Raw genomic sequence first — 13,981 nt, forward strand, 5'->3', positions numbered from 1 at the left:
ATAGAATATCTTGATCTAGACATCCTTGCTACTGTGTTGAGCTCTGTTTTTCCTTGGTATTAATTTTATCTATACAATTCTTTCTATAGGAGTAGTTCATTTAGAATGATGGGTGCCCATGGCAGCCCAGTTGAGGTCTAGCCTGCACTGTAAAGAAACACATTTGTTATCCCTGTAGGCTAGTACACTTTGTGACTCGTTCATGATTATCAAACCCAACTTCACATCTAATTCGGGCTCATCTCTGGAGAGCACTCAAAACGAAATGTTTTAATTTAGTTTAGCATAAGCCCGTTGGCTAATCCTTCCCATCAGACTTTGCCTGCAATAGTCAATATGTGGCCATTCTTTATTTTCTACATACATTGGATTTGTGGGGTTCTCTCTCATCCATCCTGCCATGTCTAGACCAACACACAATTCTGGTTCCACTTCTGGTGCACTCTGTATGTAGCGTTTCACAACTCGCCAAGAGACCGCCAAGGTCTATGTTCCTCGAAGTTTCTTTGATGTTTCCATAAGGCCATCGGGCCTACTCCGCATCTCCTTGCATGACGGAGGAGAAGGGAAGGTCCCTTTTCAGGCCCTGCGCTAGATGCAGGCTACGGAACATGTTTCTAGAGGACCAGCACCTCCAGTGCATGTGTCTTCACCCGGTTGACAAGGAGGGAGAGTGCGATCTGCCTCGGCTTCTCCAAGAAGACTACGAGGGATAGGCACAGAGTGGTGACATGGCTGAACGCCAAGGCCTCTGCCCCATGCCCTGAGCAGGGTCATGCCTCTGCTAGGACCGGCCGGTCTGAGAAGCAGCCTGCTAAGTCTTTTGAGGGTAACCCATCCGTGGGGGCCCAAAACAAGGCCAAGAACCGCAAGTCCGGGTCCATTGGGGTCGCCACGGAAGTGGATCCCACAGTGGACAAGGCGCGATTGAGCTCCTCCTTGGAAAGGAAACCGTCCAACCAGGCCAAACTGCAGGAGAAGACAGAGAATCTGCGGATGGAGAAGAAGGCCGAACTACCCAAGAAGGCCCAATCGGCACAGGATAAGACTTAGTCAACGAGTTGGTGGCGGCTGCTCTCACGAAGGCTGCGTGACTCTGTGATTGTAGCCCACGCAGTGCAGAATGTTTCCCTGCCCTGCATCTTTAAGTGGCCATACAAAAGGGTACAATGGTCAACAGACCAGTACCTCCCTCAAACCATTTAAAATATGTAACCACACGATGAACCTACCAACCAATTCCATCCAAGAGACGGTTGCAGTTATTGTGCACAATGATTTACAGACAAGGCATTACTAATTTCATTAAGCTTTATTTTCTTATTCATATAATCATAACTAACGACCCATAGGGAAAAGTGTATATTCTCCAGCATGGGGTCTGGCATGGATTCACATGCTCATGAATATTCCCCGTCGTCAGGCTGGGAATCCTCGGTAAAGAAAAAAATCAGTATCTGTTTCGTTTCTGATCTGTTTTTCTTAGTAGTAACCAATCACTGGTCTCTGGGTCATACTGCCCCCAGCCAATGACTGCCCTCTCCCTAATCCCCTCTCCTGGCAGCCATCCTGAGATTTTTACCGCACGTTCAAGTGTTGGGAGTCCTCGTGCTATAGCTCTCGAGCATTTACTGCGTTTTGCGATTTTCTTTTTTTTTTTCAAAGAGTTTAATCTCATTTTTTCGGTCAATCGAGCCTCAAGCTCCACCGTTGCTACTTCCGATCAACGGGGACCCGTTTTGGAATTTTCTACGCCCCTCAAGGGCGAAGTTTTTGTCAAGTACGCTTCTTCTCGAGTCCAGAAGACCTTGAGGCCTACCCCGTGGACATGGGTCAGGACAAGGGAAGCTCAACGCCCGGATCCAAGCTGTTCAGGAACTGCCATGGATGCGGATTGCAGAATGTGTTCAAGGAAGACGAGCATTCTAGATGCCTCTACTGCCTTCACAAAGACAAAACGCACGTGGGGAAGGATTGCGTTTTGCAAGAACATGTCGGAGCGGACCATGAGGGATCGACGGATCTGTCTCACCAATTGGCTGGAAGGAAAGAGCCCAGCTGTAGGTGAGAAGAAGAGGTTCGAGCGGTCTTCTAAGTCCTTTGAGGGTGCCCCGGCGATGGGGGACCAACAGAAGGATAAGCTCCGCAAGCACCGGGAGCGCCGAAGGGTCGGGCTCCACAGCTGCCAGGCAGGGCGCACTTTCACTGACGCCATCAACCACGAGCCAACGCTCTGGCTCGGGGAAGAGTAAGTCGGAGATCCCGGGTAAGCTTCTGGAGAAGCCCCAGTCGATCCCGACGGAAACAGCCGAGGGGGAGCGAGGCGGTGTCCCTCCCTCCAAGGTGAAGTCCTCAAGCACAAGAAGTCGTGAAGGCCCCGATTCACCCTGCTATGGCCTCTATCGAGGGAGTCATGACAGCCCTGGCGAAGCCTGTGGAGACGACCTCGGGGCCCAGAGTTTCCCTGCCACCGCGAGGGAATCCTCTTTTCAGCCCATTGATAAGACCCCCGTGAAGACCTCGGTGGAGAAAGAGAGGGGGGGCCGTGGCCATCGCAGACACGGATACAGCCTCTGAGGAGGAGCTAGTTGAAGTCATGCAAGACCTCAGCAAGAGGTTTGAGGAGGTCCGGTCCCACGGGAGGAACCCCGAGGAGGCGGACGAAGAAAGCAACGGTGGTGCTGACGAGGTTCCTGAGGAGGAGGAGCAACCATCGCACCCGTCGCAGCCATTGCCGGACAACTCGATGGCCATTTTGATGGCAATCCAAACCTTATGCACGGAGATAAGGACGCGATTGCCTCTACCCCCAATGGACGACCCAGCAGAGCCGGGCGTGTCGGGAAGCCCTCCAAAGAAGCGGAGGAGAATTCACCCCCCCCCCCCCGCCTTTCCAGCCCTCACGGCCCGCTCGCCTTCATCTCCTTCCCCTGACCCTAGGGATGACACGGGAAAAGATACGGATGACGACGGTGGTGACGACGGGATGGGCCTTCCCTCACCACCCCCTCGGGCCTGCCCGCCCGACGAAATTGGCTCCTTCCACGCCATGATTTCCAGGGCATTCAAGCTCTTCCAGCTCTGCCCCGAGGAACAGAAGAAGGAAGGCTTCCTCTAGCAACGGCGCGAGGCCAAGAGGAAGACTGTTCTCGCTGTGCCATTGCTTGGCGACATCTGGGATGAGGGATTTTCTCTCCTGAAGAACCCGTCCACCACGCCTGCCAAGAGGGATCGGTACGAGAAGAAGTACCGGGTCCCCGATTTTGCCCCTTTGTGCCTCAGGGCGCAGTCGACCCCGGATTCGGTCGTCTCGGTGGCAGCCAAGAAGAAGGCGGCGGGGGCAACGGCTTCGACCTCAACCTCTCCACCTGACGGCGAGGGAAAGAAACTGGACGCTATGGGACGACGAGTCATCTCTTCCGCGACGACAATTAAGGCGGTCAACGCTCTAACGATTGTGGCCCGCTACGACAGGGACTTGTGGTACAAGATCGCCCCCCTGCTAGACATCCTACCGACGACAAGAGGGAGGAGGCCCTGGGGATCCTACAGGAAGGTGAGGTGGCGTTGGACCAAGCCATAATGGTGACCACGGACATCGCGGACACGGGTTCTGCCAGTTGGGCAACTGTGTTTGCCTTCGACGGCGGGGATGGCTCAAGGCAACAGATTTCCGCCAGGAAGTGCAGACCAGAGTTCTGGACATGCCCTTCGACGGGAGCAACCTGTTTGGAAAAACACTAGATGAGTTACTTCAGGCCATCAAGACCGACACGGAGAAGACTTGGGCCTTAGAGGTATTGCAGCAGCGACAGCCGCCCTTTCGGAACTCCGGTGGCAAGCTAGGTGCCTCCAAAGGATTCGGCTGTGGCTCCTCGATGTACCGCCAGGCAGCCGTTCCTCGTCACAAGAGGCCTACAGAGGGTGCAGCAAGTCAGGAGGACCCCGTCGCCAAGGAGGCCAGGGAGGCAAGGCCGTCTCCAAGCAGGATTGAACCGGCCGGGGCGTCGGGCCCCCACCTGAACACCCCAGTGGGAGGCCGGCTGGCGAAGTTCGTCAGCATGTGGGAGTCAATCTCCCCCGACCGCTGGGTACTGGATGCCCTGGCCCACGGGCACACTCAAATTTATAAAGAAGTGCCCCGGAATTCCTCCCGTGGCCAGGAAGGACAATCACATCCCACAACTGCTGTTAAAAGTAAGGGCGATGCTCAAGAAAGGGGCCATCGAGCCCGTCCCGAAGAGGCTCCGGGGCTCCGCAGTATACTCATGATACTTCCTAGTCGGAAAGAAGACAGGCGGTTAGTGCCCCATCCTGAACCTGCGTCGATTAAACAAATACATCAAGGCCCAGAAGTTCTGGATGGTCACCCTCCAGCACGTGCTGGGACAGCTGGAGGCAGGCGACCTCTTGTCGTCGCTGGACTTGGAGGATGCGTACTTCCACATCCCCATCCTAAAAGGACACCAAAAGTTTCTCAGATTCGTAGTACAAGGACGGCACTACCAATTCAAGGCCCTGCCATTCGGATTGAAGTCGGCGCCCAGGGTATTTACCAAGTGACTAGCGCCAGTAGCGGCACGGCTGCGCCTGCTAGGGATCCACATTTACCCCTACCTGGACGATTGGCTCATCCGAGCAAGGACAAGGGAGCTCGCCGTCGAGCACGCAGCAAAGGCTGTCCAACTGCTCACAGACCTGGGATTCTCCATCAACTTCCCCAAATCCCACCTCGTTCCGTCGCAGGTCGCACTGTTTCTGGGAGCTAAGCTCGATACAGTGGCACGATTGCCTTCCCTGTCGGAGGAAAGGACGAAGGCCATCCTTGGCAAGGTGCAGCGCCTGATGGCCACAGACGTGGCCAGGGTGAGGTTCATCAAGTCACTCCTCGGCAGGATGTCCTCTTGCATCTACCTGGTGCGCCTATGCAGGCTGCGGATGCGTCCCCTGCAGGAGTTCCTCGACGCCCGTTGGATGCAAGTGGCGGGCAGCTTTGAAGACAAGATCTCGCTCAACAAGATCTTCCGCCAAGTGATTGGGTGTTGGGGCACCTGCGCGCACCTCGCGGCGGGCACAGACTTTCAGACCCCAGCACACCTGGAGACTGTGACAACAGATGCCTCCCTGGAGGGTTGGGGAGCGCACACCGGAGATCTTCACACAAGGCCTTTGGCTCCCGGAGGAGAGGTCACTCCACATCAACATCCTGGAGCTCCGAGCAGTGTCCTGGGCTCTCAGGTCGTTCCTCCCGTCCCTCAAGGGCAAGTTGGTAAGGGTCTTCACCGACAACACCACCATGATGTTCTACATCCGGAAGCAGGGAGGAACCAGGTCCCTGGCCCTATCCAAGGAGGCCCAGGATCTATGGCATTGGGCCATTGCCCAGGGGATGTTTCTGGTGCCCTTCCACCTAGCAGGGACAAACAACACCATCGCCGACTCGCTGAGCAGGGAGCTGCGGTCATGCCACGAGTGGGAAATGAGTCAGGAACAAGTGGATCGGCTTTTCCGACGATGGGGCAAAACCCAAATCGACCTGCTCGCGACGGCGGCGAACTCCAAGTGCCAGAGGTTCGCCAGCAGGTTTCCCCAGCCGAGGAGCATGGGCGATGCTTTCTCGTTTCCCTGGGACGGCCTGTTCCTGTATGCGTTCCCTCCGTTGCTGTTGCTACTGCGACTCATCAACCAACTCAAGAGGTCCCAGTGCAGGATGATCCTCGTTGCACCGGCGTGGCCGAGACAGATCAGGTTCCCAGACTTTCTGGACTTGTCAGCGTCCCCCAACCCCACAGTCAAACTATCGACGGACGCAGATCTTCTCTCCAGAGAAGGAGGTGCCATCCTCCATCACTACCCGGGGTCGCTGAACGTGCAGGCATGGCTCCTGCGGCACTAGAGTTTGGAGGGTATGCTATCCCGGCGGACTGCAAGGAGGTGCTTGCAAAGGCCAGGGCGTTCTCAACTCTCAAGTGCTATGGACACAAATGGAAGAGGTTCTATGTCTGGTGCCATGCACAGAAGATTAACCCTCTGCAAATTACGGCCCCTCAAGTGCTGCCGTACCTGCTGTCGCTGGCCAAGGCGGGGCTGGCTCATGCCTCCATCAAAATACATCTCCCGCTACACCAGAACTACGGATGATCATCTCTGTGGTCTCATCACCTGGTGAAGGAGTTTATGAAGGGACTGTACAGTTCATTCCCCATGGTGAAGGCTCTGGCCCCGGGGTGGGAGATCAACGTGGTGCTGACCAGGCTCATGGGGGTGCTTTTCGAGCCTCTGCATTCGGCACCGTTTCTTGTGGCCATCACCTCCGCACGACGAGTGGGAGAGATCCAGGCCCTATCCTGCAAGCCTCCATACTTGACTTTTCACAAGATGAGGGTGGTGCTGAGGACGCACCCTCCTTCATGCCCAAGGTACCATTGGACTTCCATCTCAACGTGCCCTTGGTGTTAACAGTTTTCTTCCCGTTGACTTCGTCGCCGGCCGAGAGGACTTTGCACTCGCTGGATGTAGCTAGAGCTCTGAAGTTCTACGTGGACCGCACAAAGAGTTTTTGGAAGACATCACAACTGTTAGTGAACTTTGGACCTGTGAACCAAGGGAAGGCCCTCTCGAAGGCTTCCATTTCCAGATGGCTCTCCGGCTGCATCATGCACTGTCACCGGTTGGCAAACCGACTGTTGCCCGGCCAATCGAGAGCCCATTCAACCAGAGCGATCGCTGCTACCACAGCGTTCTTTTCTGGTGTACCCCTGCTGGACATCTGCAGGGCTGCTACTTGGAGGTCGACGCACACCTTCACAAGATTCTGCTGCGTCGACCGGGATTCCAGGGAGGAGTCCAGGGTCAGCCAGGCAGTGCTGCGCAACCTGTTCGCCTGAAGGTGGGTCTGGTGAGGAGGTAAGCGTTGCTTAATGTTGAGTTTGTAATCCTTAATGTTGAGGCTTGCCACCTCTCGTGGTTGTGCATGTGTGTACTACTATGTATTCTTATATTCATGAGCATGTGAATCCATGCCAGACCCCATGCTGGAGAAGGAACAAGTTACTTACCTGTAACTGTTGTTCTCCAGCATGGGTCTGGCATGGATTCACATGTGAACCCTCTCTCCTACCACTCTGCGCCTCTTCACTTGGTCATACTGCCACTTTTCATGCTACCAAATCTGAGGATGGCTGCCAGGGGAGGGGCTTAGGGAAAGGGCAGTCATTGGCTGGGGGCAGTATGACCCAGAGACCAGTGATTGGTTACTACTAAGAAAGACAGATCAGAAACGAAACTGAAAGTGATTTTTTTATTTTTTATTTTTTTTAACTGAGGATTCCCAGCCTGACGGGGAATATTCATGAGCATGTGAATCTATGCCAGACCCATGCTGGAGAACAACAGTTACAAGTAAGTAACTTGTTCCAAATACAACATTCATCAGTTAAGTATTAAAATCCAACAATCTGAAAAACCAAAAAAGCACCTCACACCGACCAAAAACCATTGTCTCAACATTCATCACCTCAACTTTCATTCACTTTAAAAAAAATCAACATACTCCTTCATACCTGTGCAAATCAACGCAATCTCTCTTGTGTGTTCCCAGAGCAGAACAAACCAATCTATACCAATAGACCTCAAGACGCTAAAACATGTTCATAGTCTTGTAAAGTGCATCAATTTATATTATAAAAAAGGTATATATTGGCACATTTCTTTCCATATATACAATTGCTCCGACATTACTCTGTGACCCAAGTAGGGTCCAACCGCAGGTTGGAGTGGAACCTCTGATCTTGTCAAGCGGGTAAGGCCCTAGATTGATCTGTTTGTGATGGCGACTAACTCCAATTGCCAGAAGTTTTGCCAGCAGATTCCACCAAACAAGGAGCTTGGGGGACGCGTTCTCCTTCCCATGGGATGGCCTGTTCCTGTTTGTTTCCTCTGTTGCCTCCCCTGCTACGAGTGACGCACACAGTGCCAATACAGGATGATACTCAATGCCCTGGCGTGGCCGAGGCAGATTTGGTATCCGGACCTTCTGTCTTTCGCCCCCAGTCAAGCTGCCAGTAGTTTGGGATCTTCTCACCAGAGAAGGAGCAATACTGGATCACGACCCAGGATTGCTGAACCGGAGTGCTTGGCTCCTGCAGCCCTAGTGTTTGGTGGATACGAGTTGTCTGCGGACTGCAGAGAGATCCTCGCCAGGGCGTCGTCTATTCTGAAGTGCTACCGTCACAAGAGGAAGAGTTTCCCTGCATGGTGCCGGTCGCAGAAGATTACCCTGCTGAGGGTCACCGCCCCGCAAATTCTTCCATACTTGCTCTCTTTGGCCAGGGCCAGCACAGCACACGCTTAATTAAGGTGCTTCTGGCGGCTATCTCTTGCTACACCATGTTTCCAGGATGATCTTTACTGTGGTCTCACTGTCTCTTCAAGCAGTTTTTTGATCTTTCGTGCCTGTGAAGGCTCCTGCCCTGGCGTGGGAACTCAACGTGGTTCTGACGAGGCTCATTGGGGCTCCCCTTAGAGCCAATGCATCAGGACCCTCTCAAGTTCCTCTCGTGGAAAGCGGCTTTCCTTGTGGCCATCACCTCTGCCAGGAGGGTGGTTGAGAGGCAGGCCCTATCCTGCAGCCAATCGTACATGATTTTCCAGAAATCGAGGGTGGTGCTGCGGGTGCACCCTTCTTTCATGATGAAGGTTCGATCGGATTTCCACCTCAACAAGCCATTGGCGTTACCTGTTTTTTTTCCGCAAAAAACCTTAGTCACCGGCTGAAAGGGCCTTGCACTCGATGGACGTTGCTCGTGCCTTGAATTTCTACGTGACACGCACAAAAGGGTTTCAGGAGACTTTAAAACTGTTTGTGAAGTTTGGTCCTGTGAACCTTGGGAAGGCTTTGTCCAAGGCTTCCATTTCAAGGTGGCTCTCCGGCTGCATCAAGCATTGTCATCAGTTGGTGAACCGACCACTGCCCGGCTGTCCGAGAGCCCACTCCACCAGAGCGATAGTTGTGATGTCGGCATTCCTGTCTGGCGTGCCTGTTAGGACACTTTTTCTAAAGTCCAACTAAGGGCTTAGTAAAAGGATTCAACTGGGGCAGTACAGGACTCCACTGTATTAGGCTGCACCACCTGAGTTCATTCTAGCATCCAGGCTTATTTTAGGAGGGCGAGGGCTGTATAATCCGTACAAATGAAATTGTAATACAAATGGTCCAAAGAAACACTCTGTATGTAAAAATGAATGATTTATTTAAATACAGGTAGGCCGAGATAAATCTAGGGGTAAATGAGTACTATCATGCCTTATATTGTCCCGGGAGGATAGCTCAGCGGCAACGTGCTTGCCTTGGAAACAAGACGTCACGAAGCAACACAGGTTTGATCCCCGGGTACGCACTTAGAAACCTCTGGGTATTAAGCGTGTTATAAATGTGCAACTAAGTCCTATTCCTGTAACATCGCTTCGATGCCCCCGGGCTGTGTGAGCGCTTTAAAAATGCAAAAAAATGTAATAATTATGTAATCACAATTATGAAACACAACACTATACTTGAAGGTGCACAGACCTAAGCATAAACCTTACTTGGAACACCTAACAGTAGTTCTAGGAAAGTCGAAACATTTTCATACACATTCAGTATAGGTCACACCTATTCTTGGGGAGTAAAAACCAATGGTTACTTTCAGAATTACATTCAGTAATGAAAGGGCAGTAGACCCTACCAGTTGCACAGTGACAATCAGTACAAATCACATATACTTTTTGTGAATAGTGGAACACTTATTCCAGGCACCGTAAAAACCTATAACTACTTTTGTGATAACGCACAGGTATACTAGGTGAGTAAAACCCAAGGGTGTAATATTCAATTCCAGGTGCTTTTGAGATCAGTGAAACACAGATTGAGATAAGCAGTAACTCTTGTAACTTATTTTTGGGATGGCACACAGCTAACTTAAGGTAAGTAAAACCCATATACTTTTTTAATATCTCAAGGAGTCCAGGTTAAAGATTTCCCAGCTATACAAGTGACTAATGTGTGACTTATACAGGTCAGTTGGAACTAAAGACTCTGGCTTAAATAGCACTGGGAAAGTAAATCCTATTGTTACACTTTACTGAATGACTTCGTTTTTCAAGGAAGGCAACAACTTAATACAGACTAATTCTGGACAGGCTAGCAGCAAGTCGGGGGAAGCAAGACCCAGTTGGGGGACACTCATACAATTAACCTAACAGGCATAATCTTATGAAACCAACACATTACTTTTGGGAAGAGGCCAACCTAAGCACAGGTGAGTACTATACCTTCACATCTACTTTCTATTATAATGGCAAAACGGTTTCTAAGGAAACTGTTAACTCTTACAGTTACCAACCAACTCTTCAAGTAAGTAACTTTTAAACACTTCTATTTTCTTTTCTAGGCAAAAGGCCCACGCCCTTAAAAGTCTTGCCCTTATTCTTGGAGCCATGAGTGTTCTCTGTGGCAGACGGGGGGTCACTAGGATCTAGTGTCCAACAGGCAGTGTCAGGACAGGTTCTTAAGTAGCAAAGGTCAGAGTTCCTTAGGAAGATTGGGCAAAAAGTTAAGTACTTTACTTTAGAGTTAGAAGAGTGTCCAGGGGCTTCAAAGAAGACACCCTAGCAGCATTCTAGGGACCCCCCCACGGTGAAGGCCCCAGACGCGCCTAAGGTCGTGAAGGCCCAGGTTCACCAGGCGAAGGAGTCTTTTGAGGCAATTGTGGCATTCCTGGTAAAGGCCGCGGATGCGGGTTCCCAGGAGGCATCCACCAAGGTGAGAATTTCCCTGCCAGCCCGGAGGGAATCGTGTCCATTGAGAAGACTCCTGTGAAGATGCTGATCCATCTCTCCAAGACCGTCGCCCCTGGCCGAAAAGAAGGGGGCGGGGGTGCAGTGGTCCAGCTAGATTCAGAGATCTCTTCCGAAGAGGAGCTTTCAGGCCTGACAGTGCCTGAGAAGAAGGGCGTAGAGATCGGGCCCTACGGGAAGTACCCCGACGAGGCGGATGGGGAGAGCGATGAGGCAACAGACTAGGAACGGCAGGGCAGGGAGGAACCGGACCCCACGGCGCTCACAACACTCCCGTCGCAACCGCCTCTCCCTTCGACGGACATCCTGTGCACGGAGATACGGACAAGGCTGCCCACACCGACTGGCGATCCGGCGCCTGGACCGTCGGAGGTTCCACCAACTAAGAGGAGACGAGTACATCGTCCTCCACTGTACCGCCCCTCCGCTCCATCCCCTCCGCCGAGGGACGAGACGGAGCCGGATTCAGCGCCGACGGGTACCGACGACGACAACGGAACAGATCTCCTGTCGCTGGTACCCAGGGCTTCTCCCGCCGATGAGATCGGATCCTTCCACGCTATGATCTCTAGGGCCTCTGAGCTGTTTCAGCTCAACCCCGAGGAAAAGGAGGGTTTCCTTTATCAGTGACAAAAGGCTGAGAGGAAGACAGTGTTCTTGATCCTGCTGTTGGACGACATTTGGGAGAAAGGGCTGGCCCTCCTGAAGGAGCCATCCTCGACCCCAGCAAAGAGAGACTGGTACGAGAAGAAATACCGGGTTCCAGACTCGCACCGATGTGCCTCAGTGCGCAGCTGCCCCCGGACTCAGTGGTCTTGGTGATGGGCAGGAAGACATTTTCAGGGTCTGCGGTGTCGACGTCCACTTCACCACCGGACGGCGAGGGAAAGAAGCTAGACTCCATGGGACGACGGGTCATCTCGTCAGCATTCTGGCTATCAATTCAGTGGTGGGGCGTCTGCGCGTATCTCACGGCAGGCACAGACTTTCAAACCCCAGCGCATCAGGAGACGGTGACAACAGACTCCTCTCTGGAGGGATGGGGTGCACATACCAGAAATCTCTACACAAGAGGCCTTTGGCTCCCGGAGGAGAAGTCGTTGCACATGAACGTCCTGGAGCTCCGGGCCATGTTTTGGGCTCTCAAGTCATTCCTTCCGTCCCTCAAGGGCAAGGTGCTGCGGGTCTTCACCGACAACACCACCACGATGTTCTACATTCGGAAGCAGGGGGTCACCAGATCCCCAGCTCTCTTCAAGGAAGCGCAGGATCTATGGCACTGTGCCGTCGCCCAGAGGATGTTCCTGGTACCCTTTCATCTGGCAGGAGTGAAGAATACTGTCGCCGACTCACTCAGCAGGGAGCTGCGCTCATGCCACGAGTGGGAACTTCGGCAGGATCAGGTGGAACTACTGTTTCGACGATGGAGCAATCCCCAGATTGCTGTATTTGCGACAGCGACAAACACCAAGTGCCGGAAGTTCGCCAGCAGGTTTCCCCAGCCGGGGAGCATGGGGGATGCGTTCTTATTTCTCTGAGACTTCCTGTTCCTCTATGCGTTTCCACCATTGCCATTGCTTCTGGAACTAGTCAATCAACTCAGATGGTCCCGGTGCAGGATGATCCTCGTCGCACCGGCGTGGCCAAGGCAGATATGGTTCCCGGACCTTCTGGTCATGTCAGCGTCCCATCCAGTCAAGCTTTCGGTGGACGCAGATTTTCTCGCCAGGGAAGGAGGTGGGAAGGAGGTGCGATTCTGCACCACGACCTGCAGGCCTGGCTCACGCAGCACTAGAGTTTGGAGGATAAGAGATCCTGGCGGACTGCAAGGAGGTACTTGCCAAGACCAGGGCTTCTTCGACTCTGAAGTGTTATGGATATAAATGGAAGAGGTTCACCGTCTGGTGCCGTGCACAGAAGGTAAACTCTCTACGGATTACGCCCCCCTCATTGCTGCCGTACTTGCTGTCGCTGGCCAAGGCGGAGCTGGCGCACGCTTCTATCAAAACCATCTGACTGCTATCTCCCGCTACACCAGAACTCTGGGGCAGTCGTCGCTGTGGTCGCATCGCCTGGTGAAGGAGTTCATGAAAGGACTATTCCGCTCGTTCCTGCCGGTGAAGGCTCCGGCCCCGGCATGGGACGTCAATGTGGTGGCCATCACCTCCGCATGACGAGTGGGAGGGATCCAGGCCCTCTCCTTTAAGCCTCCGTACTTGACATTGCACGAAATGAGGGTCATGATGAGGACGCACGCCTCCTTCATGCCCAAGGTGCCGTCGGACTTCTATCTCAACGAGCCTTTGGTGTTACCTGTTTTCTTCCCGTCGCCTTTGTCGCCGGCTGACAGGACTTTGCACTCGCTGGATGTGGCTAGAGCACTGAAGTTCTATGTGGACCGCACAAAGAGTTTTCGAAAGACATCACAGCTGTTTGTGAACTTTGGACCTGTGAACCAAGGGAAGGCACTCTCCAAGGCTTCCATTTCCAGGTGGCTCTCCAGCCGCATCACCCATTGTCATTGGTTGGCTGTCCGAGAGCCCATTCGACCAGAGAGATCGCTGCAACTACGGCGTTCCTGTCTGGTGTGCCCCTGCTGGACTTCTGCAGGGCTGCTATGGGGAGGTCGACGCACACCTTCACAAAATTCTACTGTGTCGACCGGGATTCCAGGGAGATGTCCAGAGTCAGCCAAGCAGCGCTGCGTAATGTATTCGCTTGAAAGTGAGCCTGGTGAGGAGGTAAGAGATGCTTAATGTTGAGTTCTTGAAATGCTAATGTTGAGCCTTGCCACCGCCCGTGGTTATGCATGTGTGTACTGCTATGTATTCTTAATTCATGAGCATGTGAATCCATGCCAGACCCCATGCTGGAGAAGGAACAAGTTGCTTATCTGTAACTGTTGTTCTCCAGCATGGGTCTGGCATGGATTCACATACGAACCCTTCCTCCTACCCCTCTGCTGCTCTTCTCTTGGCCCTACCGCCACCTTACGTGCTACCAAATCTGAAGATGGCTGCCTGTTAGGCAGAAACCTGTGCAGTTCCCTTAGGGACCACTGCAAAAGATTTAGGACTACAGGTGGCTGGCAGTAAACCCAATTGGTAGCAGTCTGTACCACCCAGATTTACCTGGTAGCTGTGGC

The 13,981-nt window shown here is 52.9% G+C and overlaps 1 protein-coding gene across 4 annotated transcripts in view; it reads left to right on the forward strand.

Annotated features, from left to right (window-relative positions):
- The window catches only part of RASA1 (RAS p21 protein activator 1), a 1,760,251-nt gene that overhangs the window by 468,124 nt on the left and 1,278,146 nt on the right, over positions 1-13,981 (forward strand). The window lies entirely within an intron of this gene.

This window comes from Ambystoma mexicanum, chromosome 6p, assembly GCF_040938575.1.
Source record: "Ambystoma mexicanum isolate Mex_15411 chromosome 6p, UKY_AmexF1_1, whole genome shotgun sequence".
In the NCBI taxonomy this organism is placed as follows: domain Eukaryota; kingdom Metazoa; phylum Chordata; class Amphibia; order Caudata; family Ambystomatidae; genus Ambystoma; species Ambystoma mexicanum.